Below are 12500 nucleotides of genomic sequence, written 5' to 3' on the forward strand. Positions count from 1 at the left end.
CAGTTCCTCAGTCACACAGATGAAATTGCACATAAACCACGCACAACAAAGCGTCTGAGATATCACCTAGGAGCAAGGCCAGACAGCAACATCCCTTACACACACACACACACACACACACACACACACACACACACACACACACACACACACACACACACACATATGTGCATACCTGGTCCCCGCTAGCATGATCCTACTTTCCAAGCAGTGCAAGGTCAGCCAGGCTCTGCGTCTCAGTGGGTGTGCGGCGTCTCTGGCTCTGATGTGTTTAGTAAACATGGCGTTTATCTGCGCCGCTCACACACTCTCATCCAGACGCACACACGGTAGCACCCGCTGCACAAGGTCACCCAATAAACACAGAGCTTTTTATTTATTTAACTCGGCCTGTTGGTTTGTTCGTTTGTTTCTTTGTTGGAAGACTTTTTGTACCGAGCACACGGAGAGATAGAAAGAGAGAAAGAGAGAGAGAGAGAGAGAGAGAGAGGGAGTCGGCACACAATAGCAACACACACACACACACTCTCACACATACATACACACACACCATTACATGGTGGTCCACGCTTTAACAAGCCAACTTATGCATTATTAAACAATTAACTTAAATTATTAAAAGTAGTTTTCTAAAATGAATGCTTACAGGATGTCCTTGCCTGGACCATTAACAGTCAGGTCCTCTCTGCAAAGGTGGACTTCTGCATTGTTAGAACCCACGTGGTTATAAAACATTTATTACACACTGCTACCATAGCAGAAAGAGGAGCCAGAGTGGCCGATGGGAAAACACTTCTATTTTCTGGGGAGGTTTTGGCCAGTGGTTTTAAATCCTACAACACACTGAAAAAACTCCCAAGCCCAAATTGCTTCCTACAAAACACTGTTCAAATGTCATCAAAGCAGCAGCTTGTGAAAAGCGTGAACAAACAGGCGTATAATTGAGTTTGGAGTTTGGGTTGTGGGTGGAAGGCCCAGCACGCGTTGGCCATTGTCACTTGTGGTGTGTGTGTGTGTGTATGTGCGTGTATGTGCGTGTATGTGCGTGCGTGCGTGTGCGTGCGTGCGTGTGTGCGTGCGTGTACGTGTGTGTGTGTGTGTGTGTGTGTGTGTGTGTGTGTGTGTGTGTGTGTGCGTTGCTCCTGACTCACTGACTGTGGGATGATGCCACCACCCTCCCACTGATCCCCTTGGCTGGGTCTGCTTCATCACTGGCTCATGTCCATTAGGGTTGAGTTGATTTGACACACACACACACACACACACACACATACACACACACACACACACAGCTAATATGTCGTCGACTGATCGCTCTTAGAGAGCTCGATCCTGAGAAGAAAAGTTAGTCTGGCAGAGAGGCCACAGACACATAAACACATCTGATTTGGACCCGAGCAAATCTATGCTGCTTTGACTGCTATTTAGCAGATGATTTTATCCAAAGTAACACATATTAGCAAGAGACTTTGGGAATCAAATATGTTACCGCATCCTAGTAATGGATTAGGAGGATTAGACTCTGGGCTCTATAGAGTACCGTCAAATGGAACTGAATGCAACACTTCCCTCTTCCTGTGATAGGCCAACCTCTGCAATGGAACACTTCCCTTTGGTTCCTGTGATAGGCCAACCTCTGCAATACCAACAGCCTCAGCGTGAGCAGGAGGCTACTCTGTGGGGGTAGTGTAGGGGCAGCCGTGGTCTACTGGTCAGGGTGTGTGTGTAGGGGCAGCCGTGGCCTACTGGTCAGGGTGTGTGTGTGTGTGTGTTGGGGCAGCCGTGGCCTACTGGTCAGGGTGTGTGTGTGTGTGTTGGGGCAGCCGTGGCCTACTGGTCAGGGTGTGTGTGTGTGTGTTGGGGCAGCCGTGGTCTACTGGTCAGGGTGTGTGTGTGTGTGTGTAGGGGCAGCCGTGGCCTGTTGGTCAGGATGTGTGCGTGTGTGTGTTGGGGCAGCCGTGGCCTGTTGGTCAGGGTGTGTGTGTGTGTGTGTAGGGGCAGCCGTGGCCTGTTGGTCAGGATGTGTGCGTGTGTGTGTTGGGGCAGCCGTGGCCTACTGGTCAGGGTGTGTGCGTGTGTGTGTTGGGGCAGCCGTGGCCTACTCCCATGCCCACATCCACAGTTGAAGTGCCCTTGAGCAAGGCACCTAACTCCTCACTGATCCCTGAGCGCCGCTGTTGTTGCAGGCAGCTCACTGCTCCGGGTTAGTGTGTGCTTCACCTCACTGTGTGTTCACTGTGTGCTCTGTGTCTTCACTAATTCACGGATGGGATAAATGCAGAGACCAAATTCCTTGTATACGCAAGTTTACTTGGCCTAGAAACCTGATTTACATAGGGGCATTGGCTAGCATGCAGTAGCCAGTAAAGGCACTTACCCTGAGCTTCTCTGGGGAGACTGGCCCTTGTAGTCATTTACATGTAAGTCGCTTTGATAGAAGCATTATGCCCCAGAGAGCCCCAGAAAGCCTGCATTCTGCCCCAGAGAGCCTGTATTCTGCCCCAGAAAGCCTGCATTCTGCCCCAGAGAGCCTGCATTCTGCCCCAGAGAGCCTGTATGCTGCCCCAGAAAGCCTGCATTCTGCCCCAGAGAGCCTGTATGCTGCCCCAGAGTAAACTAACAGTAAGGCTAACGCTAACGTTAGAGCTAACGCTAGAACGCTAGCTCTTCATCTGGTGCTGTAGTGGTCCTGTCTGTGTTCTCTCTGTGACTCTGCATCATACTGCCTCTCCATCCCTGCTGCCGCTGCATCCATGCTGCCTCTCTCATGAGCTCCATCTAACTCTGCTGCCTCTGTTGCTGTTCCTGCTAGCATGTGGAGATGGATGAGAGTCTACATTTAACTCTGTTGTGCTCCATCTCTCCCACTCTCTCTCTCTCTCTCTTTCCCACTCTCTCTCTCTATCCTCTCTCCTCTCTCAAATTCAAATATACTTTATTGGCACGACAAACCATATGATTCATTGCCAATGAAAGCGTTCACAGGAATAATAATAATTAAAGAAAATACAAATACAAAATGATATAAACATGTACAAACATTACAAACATTACACTTCGTCACACACACACACACACACACACACACAGCACGTCACAACCATACAAGACAATTGTCTGTACACGTGCATAGGAAAACCAAGTAGTGTTGAAGGGTGGAGGTAGTGGGGTGATTATCTTAAGTAATGCCTTCTCTCAGGTTATGGAGTGAGGACACATAACTGGCTGCCAGTATGCACGTGCTGGTGTCCTCACCCAAAACTACAGCAAGTTTTTTCTGTTCCTCCAGTTTTGTGAAGTTGGGAATGATGTTGTTCAAAATGGTGAAATATTTGTCTCTTTGGGACCGATACTTGTCACAGTGTAGCAGAAAGTGCTCTCTCTTCTCTCTCTCTCTCTCTCCTCTCTCTCTCCTCTCTCTCTCTCTCTCCTCTCTCTCTCTCTCTCCTCTCTCTACCCCCCGCTCACCATCTCTCTCCAGCTCCTTTTCCCATCTCTCCGTTTTTCTTGTTTTCTGCCTCTGACTCACTCTATCTCCTAGTCTTGTTTTTACCATCTCTTTCTCTTTCTCGTCTGTAACCACCCCCACCCCCCATGTGGTCTGAATGAATGCAGGGCTGTTTTATTATTCCTTTTTGCTCTAAGTGCAGAGTGCAACGCTCATTCCAGCTCTGTTCAAACAGAGTCTGTGGGTCTGCTGGGTAAATAGCACCTGAGGAGAGCAGCCCACCGACTGAGGGAGCTCAGGGAGAGCAAGCCCAGAGACACCGCGATGGTCCACTATCTGAGGGAGCTCAGCAAAGCAAGCCCAGAGACACCGCGATGGTCCACTATCTGAGGGAGCTCAGCAAAGCAAGCCCAGAGACACCGCGATGGTCCACTATCTGAGGGAGCTCAGCAAAGCAAGCCCAGACACCGAGTTGGCCTCCTCACCTGCCCTACTATAAGCTCCAATGGATAACATCCTGCCCAAACTCTTTAGCCGTGGTAGAGGAGCTTTAGCCTAGTAGAGGACGGTTAGCGGTATTGCACTCAGAACAGTGATCAACAGACCCAACACGAGTGCTTCACCGTGACTGTTCCTGTGCGACACACACGAGGCATCCAGCAGGCAAACAGGAAACTGGAAACAGATTGCATTTAACACGCACACCCATTTCAGCCTCTGGCTGCTGCACACACACACACTCATTCACACACATATATTCAATCCCCTTCAGAACTATTCGGAGGACCGCATGTGTTTTACAGCCCATAATAATCCTCCTCTCCATCTTGAATGGCAGCTGGGCAAGGCTGAGTCAGGCACCACTGGTCCCCAATGATTGACTGACAGCACAGAAAGCTCCCCAGTCATAAGGACAGTCAGTCACCAGCTGTGACCTCTGATGGTTCTTGACTGTGCTAAACCCTTTCAGCCCATAAAGCTAAGAGTTCTTAGAGCAGGACCGGATCGTAGATGAGTTATTAGAGCAGGACCGGCCCATAGATGAGTTCTTAGAACAGGACCGGACCATAGATGAGTTATTAGAGCAGGACCGGACCATAGATGGTGCTGAAAGCGGGTGTGAACCTAGCTAATCTGTGTAGCTGGAAGATCAGTCACACATTGGGCAGCCGTGGCCCACTGGTTAGCACTCCGGACTTGTAACCGGAGGGTTGCCGGTTCGAGCCCCGACCAGTGGGCTGCGGCTGAAGTGCCCTTGAGCAAGGCACCTAACCCCTCACTGCTCCCCGAGCGCCACCATTGAAGCAGGCAGCTCACTGCGCCGGGATTAGTGTGTGCTTCACCTCACTGTGTGCTGTTTGTGTTTCACTAATTCACCGATTGGGTTAAATGCAGAGACCAAATTTCCCTCACGGGATCAAAAAAGTATATATACTTATATATATATATATATATATATATATATATATATATATGAGACTTCATAAAAGCTGTAGAAGAACTATGGGACCATATCAGTTCTGGTTGCAGGTTCAGTGGAACTGTGGCGAATACATTGTTGCAGCATCAGGGGAACTCTGTGGACCATATTAGTTCCTGTAGAAGCTGCAAGGAACTGAGAGCATCATAGGTTCTGCATGCAACTGCAGGGGAACTGTATTGAACTGTATTAGGAGCTGTTGGAGCTCCAGGGGAACTTTGGGTGTTTTTCGACCAACAGAGAACTGTGTCTTGAACCGGTTCCATTTAGAACTCTTTGAACCTTTGCGCTACCTACAGTACTGAGTCAGCCCACATTTCCACCAGTTTAAATAAGGGTGTTGCTTGCTCAACTATAGAATGACACACCCGTAAACAAGTCAGCAGCGTCAGCTCCAAACAATCTTTTTAGGGTCCAGACCCATTTAGTTTTGGTCAAAATGCTCCTAATGGCTCCAAACCATCTCTTCAGGGTCCAGACCCATTTAGTTTTGGCCAAAATGCTCCTAATGGCTCCAAACCATCTCTTCAGGGTCCAGACCCATTTAGTTTTGGTCAAAATGCTCCAAATGGTTCCACATCTGGAGCAGGAACCAGAGCGGAGCTGCTTCTCTGTTGGTGGTAAAGGACTGTGTGTATAGTATTGGTTCCTGTCAACTCCGTGTTGAGTGTGTCTCTGCCCTGGTGTGCGTGTGTGTGTGTGTGTGTGTGTGTGTTGGCACTGCGGGGGCAGTGAGGGCGGCTCATTTAGCGCGGCAGGGTGCCAGGCTGCCCCTCGTTAGAGACCTGGTCTGGTTGAATTAGCGCAGAGGAGATGAAACGCCCACCTCTGACCCGTGGGAGCGCGGCCGTGGCTAAATGAAAGGCCTTCCACCCCTAATCCACCTTAAAGCAACACTTAAGTAGGCTTGACCTCAGTAGCAGCACGCCACACACACACACACACACAGAGAGAGACAGACCCCTGTACTCGCACACATATACTCACACACAAACACCTATACTCACACACATATACACAGACTCCTTTATGTACAAACCTACTTACACACACACAAAACACTCACATATACAGCCACCACACACACAGAGGAATCCATACACAAATACACACAGACAGAGACTGCTAACTCCCAAGGCTCTGTCTGGCAAGAGGTTAGAAAAACAAACAATGCTGTTTGATGATTAGACAAAGCAGTGCTCTGATGTGTGTGTGTGTGTGATACCCACGGATGTGAAGGTGCTCCTTAGAGCAGGGTGAGTGTTGATAAGGAAAACAGAACTCTGAAGTCTCTTTCTCTCTAATGGACCTCATGGAGCTCTTGTCATCTCACACACACCTCGGCTCTGACATCACACACCTCAGCTCTGACATCACACACCTCAGCTCTGGTCTGGAAAGACACTCGATCAGTTTCAGCTGTTTACCGTTGCGTTGACTACAGTTAGGCCCCCAGGACACCCCTTCACTTTAATGAATCACTTCCAATAGCCATTCTCTGTATTAACAAAAAAAAAATACTCATTGTCTTAAGTTATTTTTAATTATGTAAGTAATTTGGCAGATTATTGTAATTCATGTTTAAAGTATTTTAATAATATGTTTTGTTTGTAAAGTGTGGTATTTATACATGCTGGGTCACCAGTTGATGTGGATGGGTTAACCATGTTATTTATTTGAGGTCATGCCTTACTGTAATGCGTTGCACTTTGTCCACTGTCTAGTGCCTGGTTGGTGACAGAACTCTGCTCTACAGTAAAACTGCTGTGTGTTTCAGCAAGTAGAGCACAGAGGACATGTCCACTGTAAGGTGTGTTTGGGCCTGGGGGTGGGGGTGGGGGTGGGGGGAGGCCGACATGTCCACTGTAAGGTGTGTTTGGGCCTGGGGGTGGGGGTGGGGGTGGGGGGAGGCCGACATGTCCACTGTAAGGTGTGTTTGGGCCTGGGGGTGGGGGTGGGGGGAGGCCGACATGTCCACTGTATAGTAAGATGTGTTTGGGCCTGGGGGTGGGGGTGGGGGGAGGCCGTGGAGCAGAATGCAGTCTCATTGGATTGTCACAGCCGAGGGTTCCATCCCCTGCACCCTGTTACTGGCTCAGCAGGAGGTGAACTATTCTGCCTTTCGCAACAGAAGTGTGAAGAGGGCAAATGGAGGGATTGAGGGATGGAGAGAGAGAGAAGGAGAGAAGAAGAGGGGGAAGGTGAGGAAAGAGAGAGAGAGAGAGAGAGAGAGAGAGAGAAAGAAAGAAAGAACAGTGTTGGGGTGAATCAACAGCTCAGGGGTGAGTTGCTTGTGCCTGATGCTGGGGATGTGATGGTGTGTGTGTGTGTGTGTGTATGTGTGTGTGTGTGTGTTGCAGAGTAGCTGCGGTGCCATGGCAAGTACTGCTGGGCCCCTCTCCAGATGTTCTCTTGCCCGACAGCCAGGTAGGCGCAGGCCTCAGGTGCACTCCTGTGGGGGATGGAGTTTACTGCACAGGTGTGTTCACTCTGTCTGTCAGCCTGGAGGAACATAGACACACGCACACACACACACACACACACACCATGGATGCATGCAAAGATATGCATATGCAACACAAATGCTCAAACACACAGACACACCCTCTAACAAAACTCATTCAGAAACACAAATACACATTACAAGATTTCTCACACAAATATTCACACACACACACACACAGCACAACTGAGACATACACTTGCACAACCTTCATCTTCCTGACCAGAGGTTCACCCTGAGGACCGGTCCACCTTGCTCAGTAGCCTCCACTCTCTGGGTCTCTCTCTTCATCTCCACAGCCTGGATCTCACTGCTAGTATTTGGAGCTCATATGGACAGCTAGAGCCACTTCACGATGTGTGTGTGTGAGATGATGGCTGTGGAAGGCCTTGCTTTTCATTTTGACACCCATTTGAACACGTCTGTGAATTCACACTGCCTGCATGAGGTATGTCTCAGACACAGCTCAAACTGTTTATGAAAATCAATGAAAAAAATGTTTTGCAGCCTTCACACACACACACACACACACAGGCCTAATTAATCCTCTGCAGACACCTGCACCATGATCTTCTGTCTCTGAAAGACTTCTGATGAATATCACACAATGTGCTGCAGTTCATGAATACCACATGCATTAATATAACACATCCCTTTTATCAGTCGCATTGGCCTGTTCTTTTGATAGCTTTGCCACAGCACCATAGTATCATTCTGACTGTTGCTAGGATACATATTTTACTACTTCCTGTGTCAAATTGAACTACTGTAAACTCTCCACCCTGCTAAGAGTGTGTTCATGTAAAGGCTTATGTTACTGCTTTGTCACCAATGACACAACATATAACACCCTTATACTTCCTGGTTCATGTGTGTCCAACTATTGCTACCACTACTACAGCTCGGGTTAGTCTTCTGCCCCCTGCAGGAGGAAATAGCGCCCTCGTACATGTCAGGCTTCAGTGTGTGTCTCCCCTCATTGCATCTGTCCTATTGGGTTTATTTACACATGTAACCATGGTGACGTATGTGCAATATGACTATAAGGACACTATAAGGACACTTGAGGACTGGAGGGAGGAGCGTGCTGTTGTAATTGTGATTATTTATATGTAGATAATATAATATATAAAGTCTTCAGTGTGTTTGCTGCTGTCGTTGTCACTGCACTGAACTGTATGCAGAATGCTCCTGTCAATCAGAACACGCACTTTAAACACAATAGCAGAGACAAGGGGGCGGGGCTTATGGGGCGCTCAGCTGGGCTGGACAGGACTGGACTGTGCTTGCTACTGTTGTTGTTTTGAGTTCTCAGTGCTACACCTCCCCCCCCCCGACGAGAACCCCCACCCCCACACACACACACACACACGGTTCCCTTGTTCTGTGGGTGTGTATAACAGACAGCTCTGAAATAAAGGCATCACCAAATGCTACTCACGCCTGATTTCTCTTCCGTGTGTGTGTGTGTGTGTGTGTGTGTGTGAGTGAAACAAAGAGTACTTGTCTTTGAAAGACAGATATGTGTGACAATGTGGTAGGCTGTTTGAGTGTGTGTGTGTATGAGGTGTATGTCATAAAGCCAAAAGCTGTAGGAATGTGTGTGTGTGTGAGGTACAGTATATGTGATGATGTGGAAAGCTGTGTGTGTGTGAGGTATATGTGATGTGGAAAGCTGTGTGTGTGTGTGTGAGGTATATGTGATGATGTGGAAAGCTGTGTGTGTGTGTGTGTGAGGTATATGTGATGATGTGGAAAGCTGTGTGTGTGTGTGTGAGGTATATGTGATGATGTGGAAAGCTGTGTGTGAGGTATATTTGATGATGTGGAAAGCTGTGTGTGTGAGGTATATGTGGTGATGTGAAAAGCTGTGTGAGTGTGTTTGTGTGGGTGAGGTATACAGTATGTGATATGTGAAAAGCTGTGTGTGTGAGAAGCTGTTTCCTGATGTGTGTGCTTAGAAAGGCCTGCTGGCTGATGTAGCATCCCTGCGGGTGTGTGTCGCTGTGTGTTTCCCTCTGTGTACAGTATGTACTGTGTGTGTGTGCGTGTGTGTGTGCGTACGTCACCAGCTAATCCCATTAGCTCCCCGCTCTTCTCAGGACCTCGTCCCACATCTAATACCTACCTACACACACACACACACACACACACACCCAGACACTTCTTTTGTCATACAGACACAAACAGATATACACTCACATTCACACACACACACACAGTCTCACATGCTGTCTCTCTCTCACACACACACACACATGCGCACCCACATGTGGGATCTTATGGACAGCCTGAGGACCAGGGGACAGAAGAGAGGTCAACAACACAACATATGAGATTTTACTCACTAACATATGCTTTTGATATTGAACATAGAAATCCTCATCTGCTAATTGTCTAGAGAAGTGTAACATGTAAATCCTATTGCTTCTGTGAAATGTATGAGGTTAGGTTGGGAGATGTTTGAGGTTAGGTTGGGAGATGTATGAGGTTAGGTTGGGAAATGTACAGTATGAGGTTAGGTTGGGAAATGTACAGTATGAGGTTAGGTTGGGAGATGTTTGAGGTTAGGTTGGGAGATGTATGAGGTTAGGTTGGGAAATGTACAGTATGAGGTTAGGTTGGGAGATGTTTGAGGTTAGGTTGGGAGATGTATGAGGTTAGGTTGGGAAATGTACAGTATGAGGTTAGGTTGGGAAATGTACAGTATGAGGTTAGGTTGGGAGATGTTTGAGGTTAGGTTGGGAGATGTATGAGGTTAGGTTGGGAAATGTACAGTATGAGGTTAGGTTGGGAAATGTACAGTATGAGGTTAGGTTGGGAGATGTTTGAGGTTAGGTTGGGAGATGTATGAGGTTAGGTTGGGAAATGTACAGTATGAGGTTAGGTTGGGAGATGTTTGAGGTTAGGTTGGGAGATGTATGAGGTTAGGTTGGGAAATGTATGAGGTTAGGTTGGGAGAAAGGTTTGACTTAATACCTTCACCTTACAGTACCTACTGCTGTCCTCAGGAGAAAGAAAGATTCTATCAAAACTTCTGTTCCCGTAAGCTCTCTTCTCCCTCAGGCACTCTGCAGTTACACGGCTCCTCATTGGCTCCCTCAGGCACTGCAGTAACACGGCTCCTCATTGGCTGCCTGCAGAAAATGCCCTCCAATTAGCCCTGCGGGCAGGCGCCATGACATATTCTAAAATTTCTAAAATAATGGCAGAAATAAAAAAAAAAATAGGTTTTTCAGAAAAAACAAAAAAGTTAAACAAAAATTGAATGATGATGATTTAGGCAAAAATGATGACACATTTGACAATTTTTTGTCAAAAAATGACTTGTGCCATTATTTTAGGAAAGTATTTATTAGGAAGATTTCACTTCAAGCTGTGAGTCAGCTGCAGGTAGTTTATCACATAAACAAACAAACAAAAAAGTGTTTGGGACCTGGAAACCATGGTAACACGTCCGTTTCAAATCAATATCCTATGATCACACGTCTGTTTCGTAAGGGATAACGGCTGCCGAGGTGTCTAATGGACGAGGGCGAGGGGCAAAAAACTCCCCGACGCGCAGCGCAGCTCTATAACAGCGATAGCATGGACAGTTAGCTTGTTTACAGTTGATTCCATTGTTGCGAAGCCTGCAACAAAAGATTCTAGAGCGCTGCAACCATCGTCCTACTATGGTTGTTATAGTTACCATTCATAAGCATTGATATGGAATGGTAGCCTGGGTGTTCCCATGCTGCCTTGCGCGCAATTTGATTCACGCTGCTAAGGCAGCCTGGAGACCATGGAGCAAATTTTCGCCTGAGATAGGGAACCAATCACAGAACAGGTGGGAAAGCAAGACGATGATGAGCTATGCACAGACGCATTTGATAGACATCCGTGGCACCCAATAAACGGATCTGGGCATTTTTTTCAAAAACGAGAAAATGAACGTTTGGTTCCCAGACCACGTCTCTTTGAGAAGTGGTGGCGCTAGCCAGGCTAATGGAACGGTGTCCTGTTATTCAGAATTAATAGCCACCCCACCAGCCAATCAGAAAAGAGTATTTCTTCTCTCCGGGTGATAAAAATCAATATCCTATGATCACATGCCGTTTCAAATCAATATCCTATGATCACACGCCCGTTTCCTCTGGTCTGTCTGGTGGCTGCATTGGCCGCTCTCTGGGAAGAGCCTCCATTCTTTCAAGGCAGGAAATGAGAGACTAAGAAGCAGCTTCTTCCCCCAGACCACACGGGCCATGAATACAAATGTGTCCCAAAACGTTCTTCTATTTTTGTCTGATATTAAAGCCTTTTTTTCTTTCCTTTTCAGAGTTGTGAGGAGTTGCAAGGAGTTTTGCAAATCTATTCCCCCTGCTATTGTACCTGAGCAATTACACATGTGACACATCAATCGCTTGAATCTTAGTGAGTGAGCAGCAGCATCCGCTGAGGCCATAGAGGGGGATTCGTAGCTGGACACGGAGCTCAACTTACACCCCAGGATGTCTGGCAAGGCTGGAGATACACACATCAACTAAGTCAACTCTGTTTTTCCAATGATGTGGTCCATCAGGGTTGCCTGAAACCTATCATCAGCCACAGATGTTGCACTGGCGGCATGCTACGCGCACAAGCACACACACACACACACACACACACACACGGCAGTGCCTGGCTTCATTGTTTATGCCATCTTTTAAGAACAGATAGAGGTGGGAGCAAAGCCCCAAACTCTGCTCAGACTGCCCCCCTCCCTCACCCAAAGCCCCAAACTCTGCTCAGACTGCCCCCCTCCCTCACCCACCCTGCACGTTTCCTCCATCATTGGAAGGCAGATAAATAAACACTCAACCGAACGTTCTACTACCCCCCACCCCCCCTCCACACTGTTTGGCTCCTCTTTTAAGAGCCAGAAGGAGGCTGGGACTCGCATCCCCTGCAGCCCAGCAGTGTGGATCGTCTCATTTAGCCTGTTTGCCATGTTCAGTGATGTGTTGTGTAAACTTTTTAACTTTAACTCAGAGAGAGGAGGGTCCGCTGACCCAGCAGTCTAAATTCTCACAGGCTGGGTTGGCTGGGTT

General features: G+C 47.8%; 1 protein-coding gene across 6 annotated transcripts in view; it reads left to right on the forward strand.

Annotated features, from left to right (window-relative positions):
* Positions 1-379, forward strand: part of ccser2b (coiled-coil serine-rich protein 2b) — an 83604-nt gene extending 83225 nt beyond the window's left edge. For all 6 annotated transcript variants that reach the window (XM_042085229.1, XM_042085228.1, XM_042085232.1 and 3 more), the window contains one exon: positions 1-379. This exon is cut by the window's left edge and continues 822 nt beyond it. The gene's annotated coding sequence lies outside the window, so the exon portion shown is untranslated.
* Positions 380-12500: the final 12121 nt, after the last annotated feature.

The sequence above is a fragment of the Alosa sapidissima genome, chromosome 3 (genome assembly GCF_018492685.1).
Source record: "Alosa sapidissima isolate fAloSap1 chromosome 3, fAloSap1.pri, whole genome shotgun sequence".
Classification (NCBI taxonomy): domain Eukaryota; kingdom Metazoa; phylum Chordata; class Actinopteri; order Clupeiformes; family Clupeidae; genus Alosa; species Alosa sapidissima.